The 13,797-nt window shown below is 43.4% G+C and overlaps 1 long non-coding RNA gene across 1 annotated transcript in view; it reads right to left on the reverse strand.

The window, feature by feature from the left end:
• Positions 1 to 3,547: 3,547 nt before the first annotated feature.
• LOC121037231 (uncharacterized) overlaps positions 3,548 to 13,797 on the reverse strand; it is a 28,233-nt gene continuing 17,983 nt past the window's right edge. Inside the window, exons 3-5 of the long non-coding RNA XR_005793664.1 lie at positions 11,359 to 11,444; positions 5,667 to 5,740; positions 3,548 to 4,006 (exon numbers count right to left, since the gene is read on the reverse strand). This is a non-coding gene — a long non-coding RNA (uncharacterized LOC121037231). The remainder of the gene's footprint in view (positions 4,007 to 5,666; positions 5,741 to 11,358; positions 11,445 to 13,797) is intronic.

Genomic DNA, 13,797 nt, shown 5'->3' on the forward strand with positions numbered 1-13,797 from the left:
TTGGGGGGACACAATTCAACTCATTAAAGATGTCTAACAAGGTCATCAAATCTAACAGGCTCAAAATCAAGCTCTGAATTTCCCCCCACAGTCTATTTTTCTCATGGTCTTGCCTGCATCAGTCGATGGAAACTCCATTCTTCTAATTGCAGAGTAAAAGCCTGGGCAATTAGGACCCCTGAGTCCTCCCTCTCTTCCACATCTCCCATCTCGCCCCTCACTGCCTGTCCCTGTAAGTGCTGCAAAGACCATCCAGGATGGGGAAATTTAGGCTTTCCCCGCAAGATCACAACCCAGATATCCTCTCCCACTCTGCAGTGTGATGTTCTAGGCAGTGCTTTCATTTGTCTTAGTAGTGCTTTGGAAGACTCTATGTATGTGTTTTCATGATTTATTATTGTAAAATTATTGTTGTTTTACTTAAGGCAGGAGTTAAAAACACAAATGCCTGCAGAGTCCAGATGGAATATGAATTTGAGAAGCAGAAGCAGGTGGAAACATGCATACAAACTGTCTGTGAATGGTAGGGACCATGACAACAGGGGGGCATGTGACCTGTCAACTGCATGTGAGAGTCAGTCTGTAAGCATAACTACCACTGTGCCGAAATGTGGGCACAGTATGGTCAGAGTGTGTTATTCTTCAGATTGAGTTGAGATAAAGGTGGTTGTTAAAGGTTATGTGAAATCTCCCAATTTTAAATGTTGGCTCAAATTCATAAAGTTCTCTGAGGGCCAAACAAGTCATGTAGTCTGCTGGTTGAATCAATCTATAGCCTGCCTATTCCTTTTTTTTTTTTAATTAATTTTTTGGGGGGAGGGGCAGAGAGAGAGAGAGAGAGAGAGGGAGACAGAATCTGAAGCAGGCTCCATGCTGTCAGCTCAAAGTCCAACGTGTGGCTCGAACCCACAAACCATGAGATCATGACCTGAGCCAAAATCAAGAGTCGGATGCTCAACTGACTGAGCCACCCAGGTGCCCCATGGCCTGCCTATTCCTAACCTTTGACCTAAGGAAAGGTACTTTTCCTTAGGTCAGCAAATAGTTATGTGTTAGGTGAGTAGTGGGAAGTGACCTGAAGAGAAAGTAAGGAAGGAGGTGGGGAGCCATTGCCAGCAGAGGAGGGGTTAATCAGTGGAACACAATGAAGAGACCACAATGAATCTACTAAATGGATGGAGAAAAAGGAATAAAACCTACAAGGGCAAGTTAAGGGAGATCATTGAGGGCTCCCTCCAAGTATTGATACCCAGGGATTTGATTTTATCCTGGAAATCATAAGGAGCCATTAAACACATCTGAGCAAAAGAGTGACTGACACTTGGTTGCAGAAAGATTTTACAAAATCCGGGCATCCCTAGGATGTCTTCTGAAGTGTGGCACTATCTCCCTCCCTTTGATGAAACTAGCAGGCTGCCATCAAAGGATGAGTAGCAGAGGGCTGAAACCTGTGCCCAAATCAGCTTCACCACTCACTGGTTTGGCTTTGTTCTTTTCTCCTAAAGCCACTTTCTTGTCCTTCTCTCACTTGCAATGTGTAAGCCACCTCTAACGGGCCACCTCGAAGTTACTCAATATGGGTTCCAAAAGGCCTGGGACAATGAGGCTGGCTCCAGGGGGGATGGCGCTATCAGCTCCCTTGAAATCACAAGTGTAGAAAAACAAGGATTGCCTGCTAGGATAATGGCTTTAGTGTGTTCACAAAAGGAGGCCCTGGCATGAAGTCATAGGCTTGAGTTATGCAGAGGAGAGAATTCTGATTCCACTCAGGATAAGCTCAAGTGCAGCGGGGAGAGGTCGACATTTGCATCTTTCCAGTGGCCATTTGATAGGAAACCTCTACTGGGCCCCATGAGAGATTCTGGGAGGGGGCAGCTTACGGTCACATTGCTTTATCCCCACCTCAATCCCTTTCACCAGCTGGAAAATAGAAGACTTTTGCTGTGGGTCTGCCCTCCCTGGATGGCAATGAGGCTAAGTGAGGTGATTCTCCAAGGTTGCAAGTCTCCAAATTCCACCTGGGAGAAGGTCAAGAAAGATGGATGAGAAACAGAATCTTGACTTGCCCTTCTCCAGCGGTGCAGGGATCAGGACACCCTTGGTAGCCACAGTTGAATATTTGAGGTTTAAACTATTCACAAGTGACCCTGAAAGTCCAAGACATGGAGTCATTTGTTCTTTCTGATCAAGTGGATTTGAGTTTCAAGCAGTCAAAGATTGGGTTCTGGGATCCAGTTCCATAGTCAGTAATGGAGCCCAGTCAACAGGCTACAGTAGAATGCAGTTAGCGTCACAGATGTACGAGTTCATGGTAGGTAGTGGAAACTTATCCTGAACAGAGAGTCAACTGCTGGTGAAATGGGTGAGAGAAATTTTATTGAGGAAATTATACTCTATACCAGTGTTAGCAAGTATGGGGATTCAAGAGGGCCCCAAGATCTATCCCTAGGGATCATAAAGGTTCTACTATGCTGCAATCAGAAATGGAGGTGGGCAGGATACCAAAATGTCATAAACCATAGGCTCTCAATGATGTCTGAAAAATGTACAGCTAACACAACAGTAACAACAACAATAAAAGAAAGGGAACAATTCACAGTCTCCACAGGGGTTGCCTCAAGGAGATGGGATTATGCATTTTTCTCTGTGTCTTGAATATTTTCTAAACTTCCTAGACCATCTGCAATGAGCAAGTATAACTTCTTTAGTAAAAAAAAAAAAAAAAAAAAAAAAACTAAAAATAAAAAGGGGAGTGAGGGCAGGAAAAGTGAAAGGAAAAGGTTGGTAAGCTCCCGAGGAAGTGTCTCAGCCTCACCGCCCACAGCCGTGCAAAAGCCACAGCTCAGAGCCACCACTCAAGACCCGTTCTCCACCTGCACAGCAAAGCAGTCTAATCGGCAGCCTTTCCTCCAGCTAAAAACACCATTGGCCACCAGACCAGCTTCACTGTTAGAAAAGGTGACCTCTACAAATACCCTATGATTTCACTCATATGTGGAATTTAAGAAACAAAATAGAGGAGCATATGGGAAGAGAGAGGAAAAGAGAAGAGAGGGAAGCAAACCATGAAAGACTCTTAAAGATAGAGAACAGAGGGTTGATGGAGGGAGATGGGTGGGAGATGGGCTAGACGGGGGATGGGTGTTAAGGAGGACACTTGTGATGAGCATTGGGTGTTGTATGTAAGTGATGAATCGCTGGATTCTACTCCGGAAACCAATATTGCATTGTATATTAACTAAAATTTAACTTAAAAAGTAATAAAAATTAAAATAATAATAATAAATTTAAAAAAAAGAAGAAATGGTGGTCTCTACTAGGACCTTGCATATATGTGTGATCTTAGAGTATTGACAATGCACTCATGGGGCACCTGGGTAGCGCGTTAAGCGTCCCACTTCAACTCAGGTCATGATCTCGTGGTCAGTGAGTTAGAGCCCCGCATCGGTCTCTGTGCTGACAGCCCAGAGCCTGAAACCTGCTTCATATCCTGTGTCTTCCTCTCTCTCTGTCCCTCGCCTGCTCGCGCTCTGTCTCTCTCTGTTGCTCAAAAATGGATAAACATTTAAAAAATATTAAAAAAAAAAAAAAAGAAAAAGAAAAAAGAAAAGGCACTCATAACCTCCACCTACCTGTCTGCAGACTTTGCTTAGTAGCAAGAAATTATATCATTGCAATTATATACTTTGATATACAACTCCTAGTTTCTAAAACATTTTTTGATGCCTCTCCTCTGATCTTCATCATAACCTCGTAAGGAGCTTGATGCAAATGAATGGCCAGAGAAGTGGAGCCATTTGACCAAAAGCAGGACCAGAATGGGGGGTGCAGTGGGGGTGGGATCGAAGTGCCCTCCAAACCCAAGCCCTCTGTTCTCCAAGGGAAGACCGTGTTGGGCTGTGCCTATCTCGGAGTGTGCATAGAGCCACAAATGGATTTCCTATCGGATTGAGCCATCTTTCACGTCCCTCTGGCAAGGATTGATTTCCATAGCTTTTTAATCCATCTGTAAGAGAGCAGAGTTAGTTTCCAACCAGAAACTAAAGCAGTGTAAATGGTCTGAAGTAACCAGTAAGGGTCACAGGGCACAAAGGGCAGGGCACAAAGCCACAGAACTATCCAGCAATTGCAATACTTGAAAAAAAAAAAATTGCAGGCCGGACTATGCAGCTGTCCAAGTTGCTCAGATTCAACATTTTGGGCTACTCTGTGTTGTTTTGTTTTGCTTTGCTTTAAAAAAAGTAAAGGAAAAAAAAAATCACCACACTAGATTCTCTCATGAAGGATCTTACAGCTGCGTGTGCATTCTGGATGGTCCCAGAATATTGATACAGGTTCCCTCCACTATCTGAATGTAGAGTGTTCCTACGAAACCTTCAATAAGCTGAAAGAGTAAAAGCAAAGAAGCAATGACTATTAATTTACATGGGAAATTTTTTGAGCATCGCCAGGCCCAACAAATAACCTCTCTTAGGCTTTTTTTCCACGTTTATTTATTTTTGGGACAGAGAGAGACAGAGCATGAACGGGGGAGGGGCAGAGAGAGAGGGAGACACAGAATCGGAAACAGGCTCCAGGCTCCGAGCCATCAGCCCAGAGCCCGACGCGGGGCTCGAACTCACGGACCGCGAGATCGTGACCTGGCTGAAGTTGGACGCTTAACCGACTGCGCCACCCAGGCGCCCCTCTTAGGCTTTTTTGATACCTTAGGATACATCTTGCTAACGGATGCACAAAATAAATGGGGATAAAACACAGGTGCTCACAGACACAGTTCACAGCTCTAGAAGCTTCATGTGGAGATGCTGAGAGTCATTCTGGGGAAGGAGGTTGGCGGACCGCTCTTGCTGTCCGAGGTACATGCTGCCTCTCTGTAACAGCTCGCTGGGAAACAAACGCTGACTGCTATTTTTGCTTTTTTCCTTTTTTTGTACAAGCAAAAATCCTCCTTGGATTTCTTTCAGTCAGTGAAGACAGGTACTAATGTAGATCTCTCGTAAAAGTGAAGTAGCAGAATGCAAAACTTTTGAAAAGTGGAGGATACCCGTATCGTTGTTCAGGCCAACCTGTTGGCTCACTGGGTCACTGTCAGATAACACCGTTTGATTGTGAATTGTTAAATATAACAAATATTCAGTGACCACAAAATCACTAAATCAATGGACTCTGTAAAGACAGACGATGAAGATAAAAACAAATGGGAACAAAACCAGAAAGACACCTCACCTGTGTCCCAATCCTGCAGGTGGAAGATGGTAGGGGGTTGACCTAAATTTCTCCTACAAGCTCTAACCCTGCATGTTTTTGTGCTGTGACCTGATTTCTCAGCACAGGGGCAGATACGGGTAGATAAATGGTTCCATAGGATATGATTTAAAAGAAGAGTTAGTGTCAGAAAGGCAGCGCTGGGGGCCAGAAGCACCTTGACCCTTGAAGCTCCCAGACCCTTGAAGGCCACTTGCTGGCAATTGAGAAAGTGGGACCCCCCAGCTCCTGAAACATGTGAGTTCTTGAGTCTATCCGGGAGCCCTAAGGGCTCAGATGAAAGATGTCTTTTACATGAAGGGAACTGAACCCCATAGAAGGACCCAGAAAAAACTGCCCTCCGGGGACTTTGAGAAATGGTGTTCAGGTGATAGAAATAGCTACTAGTTATGAGCACTTACTGGGTGCCAAGTACTTTATCTGTCTTATCTCAGTCTCCACAGCAACCCTTGGAGGCAGGTATTGGCATTACCACCTTTTTCCAAATGAGAAAGTGGGAGAAAGAGAGGTTAAGTAATTTACACATCATACACATAGCTCCTCAATGTAAGTGGACATCACACTTTAAGGGCCACCCACTTATAACCATCCTCTGAAAGAAAGAGAATCCAAATTTTTCTTACACCTGATTGCTGTACTTCAACCAGCGTGAGCTTGACTTGGATCTCAGCTGATTGGACCAGGGGTCGGTCCTTCTATAGGCTGGTCAGTAATCATTGAGATAGCTGGCCTGGCAAAAGAGCTCTGCAGTGAGGTACCAGCTGACCAATAAGATCCTCTCTTGGGGCTGAGCACTAATCTACAGAGAAGTTCAACATGCAGTGGACTGTCTGCCCCGGGCATGGGAAGGGGGTGCAGGAGCATTGTGCCAAGATTTATTGTTCCGGCCAGATAACCACCAAAAGCCCTGCCAACTCTGAGAGCCACCGACATATCCAGTTCCGGACCCTAATTTCTTCTGTCCCTCCAGCCCCCACCAAGAAGGGAGACCACCACCCTGTGCTCTGAGACCTGAGGCTTGGCTGCATTGGGTCACAAGGCCTGGCTACTCTGAAATGTGTAAAGTCTTTGTACTGAACCCTGTTCCCATTATCACTGCAGGGTCTGCTCTTCAGATTTCAGCAGTGGAGGACACAAAAGAGAGAATGAGCCCCTTTCTGTTTGTTTGTTTGTTTGTTTGCTGTTTTTTTTCCCCACACAGTCAGCTGCCATCAAAGTAACCATCACACTGTCTGCAATTCTGCTGGGCCGGGGCCCAGGAGATGGCCGATAGCGGGCACTTCTAATGGAGCTGGGGTTGACAGGCACAGCCTTGCCATGTTGCCAAAGGAAGCAGAAGGGGAAGCACCAGGCGATGAAGAAGGGGCAGAGAATCTCAACGATAAGAAAAGCATCACTTGGACAGTAGTGCAGTTGTAGCAGTCAAGAGGGTTTGGGAACCTCCGTTTTCCTATAATCCATATCAACCATTTCAATCCTCACTATGAGCAATTGGGGGTTTTCAGTCTTATGTAAGTTACCCTTAATCACTGAGACATCCCATCTTTTCAACTGGAATGTTACTCTAAATCCCTTCCTTATAGAAAATCTGCTATTGCCATTGTGCCAAAATAAACAAGTTTTTCCAGATGAATCACTGGATTAATCAAACAGAGCCCTTGCACAGTCTCAGGAGCATTCCGTGACCCTTTCCGTGCCCACAGTCAGTGTAGAGGCTGATATTCACTGAGCACGTGCAGGGGTGTGGATTTAAGAGCTGTGTGCCATATCCAATGGCAGTTTCTTCTCTCTCTGTGCCAAAAACAGGGGTCTATGTGGTTAAACCTAAAGATTTTCAGGGAGTAAGATATCAAACCCTTCCTAGAATGAGGTCAGGAAAGAAGTCGTTCTTTACCAACCCAGAACTAATGCTTCTGAAACAGGCTTACCCACAGAATGTTAGGACATTCTGTGACCCAGGGTATGCTCTCAGATTTTTTCCAGGTAATTCTCTAATCTGGGGCCTTGAGCCCTGGTCAGGGCCTTTGCTTTTCATTCACTAGGGAATTAACATATGTTTACTGAGCATTTATTAAAGATTTTCAGGCTGTGAATCGATAAGGTTGGAGCTGTCCTTTAAGAAGATTGATCTGTCAATAATTTGCCTGGTCGACTGACATTAAGGAACACAGCCTAAGGCTATCATAGCAGTTAAGTTAGGATGTTTGAGGCCTGAATAGAAACAGTGACAGGGGAAATAGAAGATGATGGAATAGTGCAAGAAATCAGGTTAATAAGCAAATACAGCGTGGTAGCTTTAGAGCCAGATAATCATGGATTACATTCAAGCACCAGTCCTTACTCCAGCACGTGACTTGATCTTCCCATTTCAGTTTTCTTATCTGTAAAATGGGAATAATAAAACAAATTCTTGGGGCGCCCGGGTGGCTCAGTCAGTTGAGTGTCTGACTTCAGCTCAGGTCATGATCTCACAGTTCATGAGTTTGAGCCCGGCATCAGGTTCTGTGCTGACAGCTCAGAGCCTGGAGCCTGCTTCCGATTCTGTGTCTCCCTCTCTCTCTGCTCCTCCCCTGTTCACACGCTGTCTCTCTCTCTCAAAAATAAATAAAGATTTTAAAAAATTTTTAAAAATAAATAAAACTAATTCTTGATAGACAATAGATAGATAGCCACATAATCTTCCCAAAGTTAGCTATCTATATTTGACTACTATCTACTCACCAAAACTCATTTTTAATCTCTGGGCATGCCACGGAAGCTAAATGTTGCCACATGATTGAGTTTTAGCCAATGGATTATGAGTAGAGATGATGTGTGCCTCTTCCAGGCTTGGCTTTTTCCCATTCCCCATTGGAGGCCCTCCATACTCTTCTCTATTTGCTTGCTCAATACAGAGATCTCTGAGGATTTGGAGGAGAGCAGAGCAAGTAGTGAGAATCGAGAAGCTCATTTCCACGGGTAACCACAGGAAGACCATCTTTCAACTGAGCAAACCCATTTGAAACTTCACATGAGTGAGAAATGATCTTCTATTTCTATTTTATTCTTGTACAGGACTTGACAATATCATCCTTCAGTAAATAATCATTATGACATCTCGGTATTATAGGCAATACAGAGACCTCCAAGTTCTCAATTTACGAAGACAAAACATACACATAGCAGCACATACTAGATGCCATATACATGAGGCAGACAACAGAAGTTCAAAAAGTTCAAAGTCCTCAGAGGTAGGGGGAATCTGAGATATCTTCACAGAACAGGTTGCTTTGAGCTTGTCTTTGAAGAATGAATACTGGATTGTCTGTATCACGGAGATTCCACTCATTCACCTACATTTAAAAACATCAACAAGAAATCCCCCATCATCCAGTATCCGTTCCCATGGCCCTTCAGGTTGTACCAATATTTCTTTACTGCTCATGCCTTCTGTCAATGATGTCCAATGTGGTCTGGTCCTAGTCTCCACCTTGACCTTCACCCATCTGCAACCTTCTGAAATCACCTAACACCTACTTTCTATCCCCCAGAAGCCCCGGCTCAAGAAAGGAAGGACCTCCAGCTTCAGAATTGCTGGTACCCTTTCCCATGGATCCATCACAGCCCTGGGCTTATGGCTCTAAAAGAATGGCTGGTAAATGAGAGATAATTATGCACACATACTGCTCCAGCATTTTGCTTTGCTCCTTGCAGCTACTGATCAATTAATCCATTTTAATGACGATTTCCCTCTGGCCATACAGGCAAAAAAATCTTCATTACAGAAACAAACAAACAAACAAACAAACAAAACAAACCCTGATGGATCCAATGAAAGGACTTTGTACTTTAACCATTACCTTGTAAAGAAAGTATGCAACAGAAAATTACCCCTCTAAATTCCTTCAATCAGACAACGAATTATAGATGCTATGATGACAGTTCTGCCATGCTTTACAATTTGCTTTAATCAAAACTATCGCCCTTTAGCCTTTAAAATCAGTTCCACCTTCCCAAATTTTCAACTTTTCCAAAATGTTTAACACAGGCATTGTAATTCTCCAGGTTCAGAAAAGCACAATGTTTGCGTTAAGATGCAAAGCAGACTTAAAAGTGTCACAGGTCATTCTGCCAGTTTATTAAACAAACGAGACCCCCATGTGCAGGGTCAGCAAAGCAGAAGAATAGAACTACTCAGAATTTGGCACAGGAGATGATTCAGCACTCTGTGGAACATACATTTTGCAGGGAGAATGCTAACAGAGCTGCAAGATTTGGAAAACACTCCTTCCCCAACCCCAGGATGCAATTTGGTTCTCAGAGCAAAGGGGAACCCCTGGCAGGTATGTGCCCTGCAGTTACACAGAAACCCTTTTGGTGCAATATGGAAATGGCCTTCTCCTCAGAAGCACACTTACACAAGGGTGCCTGCCTGAAGGGGCTGCAGTAATGAGAACCAGTGAGAGAATTCGTCACGGCACATCAGAGATGAACATCTGTAGGACTTCAGAAGGAGTCTAACTAGGGCTCTTTTGGCTAACTGGCCAAAATGTCACCAACTGACTTCACAAAGAAATACAGAATAATACTCTCCTGTGTTTGAGGGCAGTTTGAAAGTTCTTTGACTTCTTCCAAAGAACAACTTCGGCAAATATTTTCTAAATCAGAGCCTCCTTAAATGCCATACCCTTTGCCTAGAATACTCTTCCTCTACATACATACTCCCACATACATGTGTGTATACACATGAACAAATCCCCAGCTCATTCTCATCCTTCAGGCTCCATCTTAAATCTCTTCAAAGAGATTTCCTTGACCAGGTTGTCTAAATTAGATGCTTCTTCTCTTTCCTGTTATTCTTTATCTTTATAACCCATATGTGTCCTTCCTCAACATCCTTATATTTACCCCAAGTAGAGGATCCACAGATGTTCCTCAACTTAGGATGGGGCTGCCCAGCTTTACTAGGAGTGTTGTACCATGTATCGCTAGCCCAGGAAAAGATCCAAATTCAAATTTGAAGTATGGTGTCTCCTGAACACATCACTTTCACACCATTGTAAAGTCAAAAAAATCTTAAGTCGAATCATCATTAAGTCGAGGACCATCTGTCTACATATTCATATACGTTACTTGATTACTACCTGGTACATAAGAGACACTCATTATGTGTCTGGTGAATGAATGAATGAATGAATGAATGAATGAATGAGAGAATAAAAGGATGATACCTTAGGAAGTTTTAACAAATTATTCACCTTGCATGTTTTAGACCAGCAATAAGATCCCTAATCTTGAACTGAAAAGGAGCTATTTTTCATTCTCTAGTCATATAATTAGAGGTGAGGAGGGTGGTGGGGAAACAGGCAAAGGAGGGGCTGATGGTTTCTACTCTCCTGAGAAAATGGTAAGGTTTTATCCCCTGCTTAGAGATTAGCCAGTTAAGACTGGAGGTTCTCCTGGAAAGACCAGTTTATCTGCCTGGGTCAGTCTGGTTCCCAGAAAATGGTGGCTGCTGGATCTGGGGAGGGATGGGGGAGGTGGAGCTTCTTGCTCTGAATTTCTGATGCCCTATCAGCACAGGCTCTTTTCTCACTTCTCAGTTCTCCTTTATGAAGTGTATTTTCTCTGAGGGGAACACCACTTTCTCTGGAGAACTATTAATTCCCAAGGAGTAAGCCATTGAAGCCTGTATGGGAACGCCCACTCATTTGCAAATTGGCAAGAGTCTCCCACAAAGTAGAAGAAGGCTTGATTCAGGGCTTAAAGGAAACAATGGAGTCCATTTAACAAAGCCAACACTTAATGAACTCAAAACAGTGTGCTTTAAAAAATAAGTTAATAAAGAAGCCTTTTAAACTTTAATGCATGTTTATTAGCTTTATTTCTAAAGTACCATCTGTTACTATAAGTGCTTCCTAGTTTGTTTTTCATCATGATTCATCACCTATATGATTTCTGAGCTATGAATGAAAATGTTGATTGGAACTTTGCAATGGCAACCCTTTGGTGTCTGGGTCAGCTTTCACAGATCATGCAAGACCTTCAGATAGAACAGACAACTCCTACTGCCTGGCAATTCGCAAAAGAAAAGCACAGGAAAGATGAGCTCACCTTTCAGATGAGTCTGCCATAAAATCCCCTTTACTGGATTCTTTCAGGATCCTGGGATTGTTCAAATCTTCCCATCAGTTTCATTTCTGTGTTTTATGGAGAAATAGCAGTTTAAGTCTCAGTGGGAGACATTGCCCCGGGGTCCATCCCCCAGTGGCCTCCCTCTGACTCCATCATCATCTCTGGAAGGGAGAGGGGTGTTGGAAAGCAGAGAAGGGATGGGGTGGAGGAGTGAAACAGTGGGTAATAACCAGGAAAAAATAGGAGCCTCCTACCTTTTATCAGAGCAAGCATCAAATACTGTTCAGCCCAAGTACATTTTGTCCTGTTCTGTTTCTTATGCAAATTCAACATCTAGTGAGCTGCCTGCCACAAAAGTTGACTCCGCTTCCCCAACTTCATTCAACTTGCCCTTGAAAGGAGTATCATATACCTGATTGTTAGCTGGGCCCCCACCTCTAAGAAATTGTAGGCAAGATCTTATCATTATCAGGCTTTTCTAGAAATCAAAAGCACTTGCTCTTTGATAAGGTGGGCTTCTAAAGAGAGAAATATTCCCATTAGAAAATGCCCAGAGTTCATATGAGAACACTAGTGATAGGTCTTCCTAGCCTGAGGATACCAATCTCAGATGAACAAACTCAATGTCAGTAAACTTTACTGACCATTTACTGTGTGCCAAGACTTGTGCTAAGCAATTTACATGTATCATTTCATTAGGTCCTTGCAACGGCCATAGGAGACAGGAAGCCTGATTTTACAGATTTGGAAACTGAAGGCTTAGAAAGGTCAAGTTACTTGTGTAAAATCATACAACTGGAAATGTGACCGAATCATAATCTCTCAATCACAACCTGTGCTTAGTTACATATGACACCATTCAGCATTGATGACCATAATGTATATACTACCCAGTGATGACCCACTCTTAATGGGCTTCCCTCTTTGGATTTCCCAAGCAGAACAAAGCATAAAACAAGTTCTCCCTGATGCCCTGCCCCTTATAGAGGAAAAGAAACCAGGTCTCTGTAAAATTATTTATATCTCATTTAATACTCTAAAACTATGTCATAGATATTATTCATATCCTTTTAGGACAGGAGGAGATTAAGGTTCGTGGAAGCTAAGTAACTTCCCCAAGAACCCACAGCTAGTAAATGGTATTGATGGACTTCTGATCTCAGGCCAACAGCAGAGTCTGTCTGCCCAACCTATCCTATTCTGCCTCACAGCATCTTATAGGCATTTATCAGACATTCCCACTGGGAGACAAGAAAGGTTTTGATTTCCACTGCAACACTTTCCTTGAGTGAACGCTGCCCTTCCAGGTCAGAGGCAAGATGATCCTGTTGACCTACCTGGGCCAAAGTTGGCTGAAAGGAAGGATGTATTTGAAGATGTGTGAGAAGAACCTTTTTGAAATAGAAACAAATATCCCAGCATACCTGGAAGAGCAATACTGAGTTATCAGTGATGAGCAATCATTATGTTGAATCAGAGGGGCCATGCTCCATGGGCTAGGCTGCTTTGGGCCTCTGTGACTTGGCTTACTTGGGAATTCCTCTGCCAAGCATCTTGATTTTCCCCCTTTTCCCTCCTCTCCATCCTACATCCCATATCCCATCACTCTGCGCATCCCTCACCTCCCACCCAGTTGACTTGCCTGTGTCTTCCCAGGGCATGGTATACTGTTGGGGCTCAAATGTTTAAGGAAAAGGATGGAGGAAGAAGCACAGAGTTAGTGCTAAACCCTACAAAAGAGAAACTCAGAGAATTCACACATATTTGTCAAAGTCACGTGCCCTTTTTTGTGCTCAGGAAGTAACGCCTGTAATGAACTGCGGAGATCGCTATAAGCATGCTGGTCTCTCCGGGCCACATGAAACTTGATCCAAGTGTACAGATTAAAAAATTATGTTCCATCCCCCCTTCCCTCTTCAGCCCACTCGGTCTTTATCCATAAAATACATGCATGTCTGCTATACAATGTAGATATGTCTCCTGTTAAATGAATCTAGGATACAACACATTGTGGTACTTTTCTTTGAGGAGAAAACAAAACAACTCCGGGACATAGACATTCGCACGAAATTGTTCGTTGTCTTTTCATGTAATCTACCATTTGTCCACCACTTTACAGCTTAAAAAAAAACCTTCATTTCTTTGCTCTTCCTCCCTGTGACGTAAGCCCAGGCCTATGGCTTCCATTTAGAGAGAGGGAAACTGAGTCACAGACATTTTTAATGACCTGCCACACGGCCACTTCCTTGGTTCTTAGACATCGTTGTTGTAAGACATAACCCAACTTAACAACAGGTTTTTAAGAAGTGAGGAAACTTTACCATATTATGTATACATATTGCTTGTAAAACACATCCCAGTGTTTCTGCAACATTCGATTACATACACTTGGAGGAAGGGATGTGTATCTTAAAACTA

Source organism: Herpailurus yagouaroundi, unplaced genomic scaffold (genome assembly GCF_014898765.1).
Source record: "Herpailurus yagouaroundi ecotype Mexico unplaced genomic scaffold, PumYag 163, whole genome shotgun sequence".
NCBI lineage: Eukaryota > Metazoa > Chordata > Mammalia > Carnivora > Felidae > Herpailurus > Herpailurus yagouaroundi.